Raw genomic sequence first — 6,421 nt, forward strand, 5'->3', positions numbered from 1 at the left:
CTCTGGAAAGCGTCTGACTGAATGAGTGAGTTTAGCAGGTTTAGATATTAACAGCCGAACGACAAATAAAGCGGATTTCTTATGTAGATTTCGCCTAGTTTATCTTTCAAGAATCGTGAATAACACGTGCAATGTTTAGAGACTACAGCGTGACCTTATTTCGGTATAAGCGGATGTTAAATTGTAAAATAAGCTAAAGCTAAACACATTACTCTCAGTGATTGTTTTCATCAGGACGGTTAAAGCGGGCCATTTAGAGATAACTTAAGATAAAGCATTTATACAGACAGACTCTACCTGTGAGCGGTGTGAAGTGATATACGAAGCCCATTTGTGTTCAGTCTCTGCAATATCTATTAGGCAGATGCTACTGCGATGCAACCGTACACCGGCTTTTAGCCCAAGTGGACACATTATGCCCTCAGTTTAGCGTGCTGTCGGAGGAGCTTCAACTAGTGATTGAGTGTAAACGGCGCCCGCAATCCCGTTGACTGTCCATAAATCAGAAACGACCTCAGATTGCGACCATTTAAAATGGCCACATTTAAACCTGAGAGATCTGTTAGATAGGAATGTTTCTAAAATTACGTCCAACCTACGTAAACAAAAATGCAATAATGACAATAATAATTAACGACAATATCCTGTTTTTAATTACATTTTTATTATTATTTATTATTATTATTATTATTATTATTGCATTTTTGTTTACGTAGGTTGGACGTAATTTTAGAAACATTTTCTGGATAAATGCTGAATAGCCTAATAATTATATAGACATTATAATTAGCTATTATTTTAAATTATTGTTATTAAACAATTTGCTTTTTTACCATCTTTTAGAGCATTTACCAGATTAAAACCATTTATTTTCAGTGTTTGTTTGTTGTCATTTAAATGTGCATTCTATTCCCAAATGCGCCTATATTCATCATCAAAAAATCGCAATAAAAACACTGCTGCGTTTCGTTTCTTATTGCGTCTGACAGCTTCAGTAAATTAGCTTTATTAATGTACGTGAGTCAGACGACCGACGGTTTAACTTGAGCTTCCGAGAAGCGGTTCTGTAGTACAGATATAATTGTTTGTTTAACTTGTCTCTGATGCATGGAGCCATATCCGCGTTCACTAATTAGGCTACAGTCCAGGTTTTGATTTGTGGCAATCAGGATTAGTTTCATCTCTTAAATCCAGGATCGAAATGAGCTAGTTCCGCCTTTTCCAGTTCTACAGCACCGAGTGTCTGTGGGCCTGTGTGCTGCGCCGCGCATTTCCTCGCATTGAGGGCCAATTACTCCCCATATTGAATACGGAGTGGATCAGTCTGTTGGGATTACAGCTGGACACCCACATGGCCGGAGGGATTGTGTCTGTATTTATTTCATGCGGACTTATTGCAGAGGTTTTATGTGCAGGCCTGCAGGGGCATGTAGGCTATACCACACGCAGATGCAGTTGTGAAAAATATATAATATAGCCTACTGTGGATTTTTTTCCCCGAACAAGATTAAGCTAAAACTCTCAGTGCTGTGCATGGAATAGCCTTATTATCAACAATTAATTATTAGCCCGTTTTGCGTGGAGAGCGGGGTTTAAGGGTGGTGTTTCAATGTTTGGTGCTCTGTTTTTATGCATTAAACTTTAATGTAGTTTTCCTATAGGCTATTTGCTTGTTACAAATTAGAAATCTATAGGCTACTGCATATTTCTAAACTGTGTAAATTGGCATCAAGTAGAGTGCTGTGTTACAACCTACCGCAGTGGGTTGTTAACACGAATTAGAAATGATAGACAAATACATTTTGTGCTTTCATTTATTGTGGTAATCACTAGTACTTTTTATGTCCTCCCCATCCCCATAAAGTAAGTAAGTAAAATACAGGGAGTTCACCCAAAAATTACAATTCTGTCATGATTTACAACCTTTCTCAACGTTTTCTTTCTTTTGTGGAACATAAAAGATGTCTTTTCTTGACCTTAAAGTCAAAAAGTCAAAGGGGGTCTAATGCTGTTTTGGACATCACTGACTTTCATTGGACAAAAATCGTTCTTCAGAATATCTTCTTTTGTGTTCCATATAGCAGAAATACAGGTTTGGAACAACATGAGGGTGAGTAAATAATACAAACTGAATTTTTGGTTCAATAAAATACATGCAAATACATAAACAGGCTAACAACTCTAAAATATAGGCGTACATAACAGCCAATGTGTGTGTATGTATTAGTCACTCTCACAGCTCTGTCAAATGTAGTTTATGCACAAACACATTTTGTGAAATCTCGGTGTGTCCAGTAAATTTACATAAAGTAATGTTATAAACCCTCTCCGTCTGCTCAGCCGTGATATTTCTAGTTTTTTTTAACATTTAAACATAAAGGATGATGTTATAATTGAACATCCATTAATAGGTCAAATCAAACCATAAGCAAGATATATATTTTTTTGTACCTTGTTACACCATGTCTGTAAAACCAAAACGGTGTTTGGATATTTTCATATATAAAAATTCTCTCCCAATAAGAGAAGTGAAAATAAAACAAAAACTAACATTGGCTTGTGCAAATTAGTGCGAAGCACCTTGTACAAAGCACGTTCAGTGAGTTTATGATTATGATGATGATGATGGTAATGATGATGATGATTATGATGATTGGTTAATTGCAGTAGACTGTGCCTGTTGAAGGTGGCTGGATTTCTGTAAGGTCCACGTATCCCAGGCTGCAGCGAGAGAGGGCCGCAGCCGCGGGTGTAAGGCGTGTAATATATTTAACTACGGTAAAGTAGTGTTTTGAGAATTGGTAATTGTTCACATCCTTCTCTGGTCACGGGGACACTGTCCAGATCTCACCGTACGCACACGTGTGGGGTTTCTGAGGTGCATGCTTACAGCTCTACATGGCACACAGCCAAACGCGTCTCTCCAGCTTGTTTCCTGACATAAAATGTTGACTGACTGATAAGAAAAACAGTAGCACAGAATAATAACGCAATCAAGACCCGGCTGATTACTCAGTTTTGCTTTTAAGCGACCTCAGCGCTTTCATGTTCACAGCCGTCTCACCTTCTCCGGCCCAAGGCCCGAAGATTGGACCCAACTTCACACTAGCGCTCTTTGCATAAAAGAACCTGTCTACAGTCATAATATTTACTTTGATAATGTTTTCACGACATGGCAACTCTGAAGCGGGGATATATGAACTGTCTAAATATGACAGTCCATGCGATTTGGAATGTGCACTGAATAAGGCTCCTTTTACCCTCTCTCTAGAATTTGCTCTGAATAAACAAGAGACTCGGGTCAGGTCCTCCGATGTGTGATCTACTTTGTAGGCCGGTGGTTAAGCGTGACATGCTTGGCCCTTAAAATATACCCTTTTTGTTAGAGGGGAACGGACAGAAAAATATACAGAATTCTCTGTAATTATGTATAAAGGTTTATTTTACTTTGAAGAAATCGCAGCCGATGGCGGAGGACTGGATGTGCGCGGCCGTACGGGCTTCATGTTGTCTGGAGTAATCTAGCCTCGCGACTGGTTTGAATTTGCTGCCTCGCGACAGCAAAATTGTCGTAATCACAATGTAAACAGATACTTCCTCTCCTATCAGAGCGAATCGACAAAGTTAGTGAATGAGGAAACTTTCACTGTTAATTGTTGTTTTCCTTCGTACCCTGATTTAAAAACACAAGCATAATTATTTGTAAGTGCTACTTTGATTTTGTAATTTAGTTTGAAAGGGGCTTAAGGTGTTTCAGCAAATTATTCACTTAGGTTTAGTTGTTCTTGCATCTCTTCTTGGAAAGCAAGACTACATCAAGATAATATACTCTAATATACTATATGTGCTATAGGGCTGCCACTAGGTTGTTGGATTGTGGACCAAATCAGAAAACTACACTTTAAAAAAATATTGTTGGTTTAACTTAAAGTAAGTTGCCTTACAATTTTGAGTTCATTGAAATTAAAAATTCGAGTTAATATAACAAAGGAGATTGGTTTAATAAATAAAAATTCTAAATATTCCACCCAATGCACCATATTTACACACTCACACAGTTGCATGCAAACATCTTTCCCCCATGGATGAACAATGCATAAATATTATTTTCTAAACAAAATAGATAAACATTGTAACTTTTCTACAAAAAAATAAATTAAAAAATTAACAGAAAAAGTTGTTCTATACCAAACACAAATTCAACTGTAAAAAGGTCTACAAGCTTTTTAATTTTTTTACAGGCATCTTCACCTTTCATCAGTTAGAAAACTGTTAACACATTGTTGCTTCCACAGAATTTGCTGTTCTGGGGCCAGTTGCATAAACATACTATGTTAAGACTGAGACTTAAGAACTAGTCAGACAAACTAGCAGTTGGTTATGGATAATGAGTCTAACTTTTCAGATTCAAATTAGACCAGTCTACCTTTTTATGTTATTGAGTTTTAAAATTTGTGACCAGTCTTAAAGAAAAATATTGATGACTCTCTCGTAAAACCAGTCTAAGCAGTTTATGCAACCAGCCACTGCTAGTGCATTCTTACAATGAATAAATAATAACAAATGCATAACTTTCAGTGATCTACAGCGCATTTCTCATTGTGAACAAACTTCTTAAAAATCTCACCATCTCACCATCTGCAAAAACATTCAAGCAAAATGGTATAATCAGTTTGCTTCATTGTGAACATTGTCATCATGCAGCTGCGCATTGAAAATATATAAAGATATAAATGTGATATAATGATGTTGTATGTTCTTATTCTTAGTCTGTCATAACTGAGCCACAAAACGTCATCATCCCCTGCAGCAGCACTGGAGATACTACACTTGTTGATACATAGGACAAGGTCCGCTTTTATCATTTACAGTCGTGTACATACAAGAATCGCTCACATCATATCCTTCTAGAGTTATTAATTCCACCATATTTCACATTCCTTTTTTTTTTTTTTTTAACTAGAAACGGAAATATATGATTTAAACCAATAACAGCAAGTAACTCAATGCGCACAGACTGAAATCAGAGGCCTGTCATTATAATCACTATTTCCCCCAGTGCGCTGCTTGGCCAAGGAACCAGAGTCAGCCATATAGGCTTTATTTATATAACTTTAAAACGGTAAATGCTTTTGTGAAATGTGTGTATTTAATAAAATCATTTAGCATAAACATATTTGTACAAATTAGAAAATAAAGTTTGCTTATTTTTCCATGCATCCCCCCACCCCATCCCGTCTTTATATATCTCTTTTTTAATGCCTCTCTCTTTTCCTCTTTCTATTTTTCCAGTCATAAAATGGTGCCAGGCTGCGGCATGAAGGCAGGGGCCGTGAAACCGTACCCTCATCATCAGACTGTACAGTAGAGAGACAGAGTCACACTCCCGGTGTAAGCAGGGCATAAAAACACTGCTGCATGATAAGGAGCTGCACAGGGACTTTGAACATTTTATTAGTATCTATAAAAGAGGCACAGGACGAAGGACACAGTGTCTATAAAGCACTAATGGAGGATCAATTAAGATGGTCAAGCTGCAGAAAGAGACTTTTACAGTGTAGGGTTTTAACACTAACCTTGTCCTTTAACACTAACGCTAAAACCACAAGGCTGGGAAATTAAGCCTAGTTGTAATTCCAATGCATCACCAATGTCTTATGATCTGTAACAGTAAAAAAAAGTATAAGATATTTATAAGATATAGTATATTTGTTTGTATAAGAATATAAAAGTGAGCGGCGAAGGAGAATTCCTACCTGCTTTAGTATAGAATAAAAATGATACAATATGCTGCTTTTACACACACACACACACACACACACACACACACACACACACACACACACACACACACACACACACACACACACTTGGGTTTCCATGTTTTATGGGGACTTTCCATATACAATGGTCTTTTATACTGTACAAACTGTATACAGTATTCTATTCCCTAACTGTATACACCCTAACAGAAAACTTTCTGCATTTTTACAATGTAAATAAAAACTGTATTTACTTTATACCTATGCCGTTTTTATTGTTTGTTTTGGGAGTTTGGGAGTGACACACACACACACACACACACACACACACACACACACACACACACACACACACACACACACAGCAACTAATGTTTTATATACTGATTTTATGATATCCACTTATTACAGAGTAGCTTGCATTATACAAGAGTTAGTTTAGATTTAAACATTTACATTTTATTCAATAATAAAAATGATCTAACATAAAACTTATTTCATTTCCATTTTCATTATACTGAAATAAAATGAAACACTTTAAACATTGTGTCAGAGAAAACTTGGACAACAAATTCAATAAATTAAAATAAATCAATGGAATGTTTCTAAATAGTCAGAGTCGCAGGAGGCTACATTGCTAAATAAACATTCATGTTTTC

The 6,421-nt window shown here is 36.6% G+C and overlaps 1 long non-coding RNA gene across 1 annotated transcript in view; it reads left to right on the forward strand.

Annotated features, from left to right (window-relative positions):
* LOC311069452 overlaps positions 1–5,946 on the forward strand; it is a 34,149-nt gene extending 28,203 nt beyond the window's left edge. The window contains exon 3 of the long non-coding RNA XR_014603521.1: positions 5,293–5,946. This is a non-coding gene — a long non-coding RNA (uncharacterized lncRNA). The remainder of the gene's footprint in view (positions 1–5,292) is intronic.
* Positions 5,947–6,421: the final 475 nt, after the last annotated feature.

Source organism: Abramis brama (genome assembly GCF_963993115.1).
Source record: "Abramis brama genome assembly, chromosome: 19".
In the NCBI taxonomy this organism is placed as follows: domain Eukaryota; kingdom Metazoa; phylum Chordata; class Actinopteri; order Cypriniformes; family Leuciscidae; genus Abramis; species Abramis brama.